This window comes from Mesitornis unicolor, unplaced genomic scaffold, assembly GCF_000695765.1.
Source record: "Mesitornis unicolor isolate BGI_N332 unplaced genomic scaffold, ASM69576v1 scaffold2228, whole genome shotgun sequence".
Taxonomy (NCBI): Eukaryota; Metazoa; Chordata; class Aves; order Mesitornithiformes; family Mesitornithidae; genus Mesitornis; species Mesitornis unicolor.
In genome coordinates, this window is record NW_010203636.1 from 1807 (window position 1) to 3007 (window position 1201).

The window sequence follows — 1201 nt, forward strand, 5'->3', positions numbered from 1 at the left end:
GACAGAAAGTCCCAGATTTTCTTGTTCAAGAAAGTACAGACATGTAGTGTGATCTGGAGGGGCTCCTGGGTCATCAAGCCTAGTCACAGGCTATCGCTTTTTTGCTTGCATAAACGTGTCCAGATTTATCTCAAAATAATTGATTCCCCTGCCCTTTCTGCTCTCGTGGAGGAGGTCTTGCGGATCCCTGCCATTCCAGTGGGCAGGAATCCTGTTTCCAGGTTGGGTCCTTACCTGGAGTCCCTCCTGGAAGCCTAGTGTTGCTCTTGTGTTTGCTGAGGGTGTTTGCACTGCTAATGTAACTGCTGGTCCTCAGCCTGTTTTGTGTTCTCTTCTGAAGTGGAAACAGTTGTGCTATCTTAGTGTTACATGAAATGCAAAAGACATGGGTCAAAATCTGCTTTGCTGATGGTGTAAATTCTTACTTCTCTCAGCTGGTGTAAAGTGAAGCCGCATGAGTGCAAATCCTTTGGCCTTTTTTGAGACCCTTTTTAGGTGAGGATCTGTGGCTGGTAATGTGGGTGTGATTTGTTTTTTCTTATTTCCTCCATACATAAACTCAGTTTATGTAACATCATACCTAGTAAGATAATGCTAAAATAATACCTTCCTGATAAGCAGGACCTAAATAGTAATGTATATACCCTTTCATAATTTTTAAAAGGAAGTACTCTGTAGGAAACAAAGCTATTTATTTAATGTCAAACCCTCTGGCTTTAATTTTCTATTGAAGCTTATTATTATGTTGGCAAGGATATGCTTAATGAAATTACTGACGGGTACATTTTTAAAAGAATAGAAAGATATGTTACTAAATGTTACACGTAGCCTTGGGAATCCATTATTGCAATAGACTGTAAAATTACCTACTTCAGTGATTAGATTTAAAAGCCAGACTGGACAGTAATATGGTTAATATCCTTTGTAGGTTTGCATGTAAAGATGAGAATAATTACCCTTACTTTAGTCTTTGAAGTGCTGCAGAACCAGAGTTATTTCGTACATCTCTCCTGTATTGCATTGCTGGTGTTCACAGGTGGTACATGAAGGCACCAAAATATTCAGCTGCTCCTGAAGCCATGGGAGTAGGTTGCCGCTCCACCCTGTGAGTTCCCATTTTTTTCCCTATTATTAGTCAGATGCACAAGTTGTCCTGTATTTTCAACATCACTAAAGTTAAGGACCTCAAATGTCTTTCCCT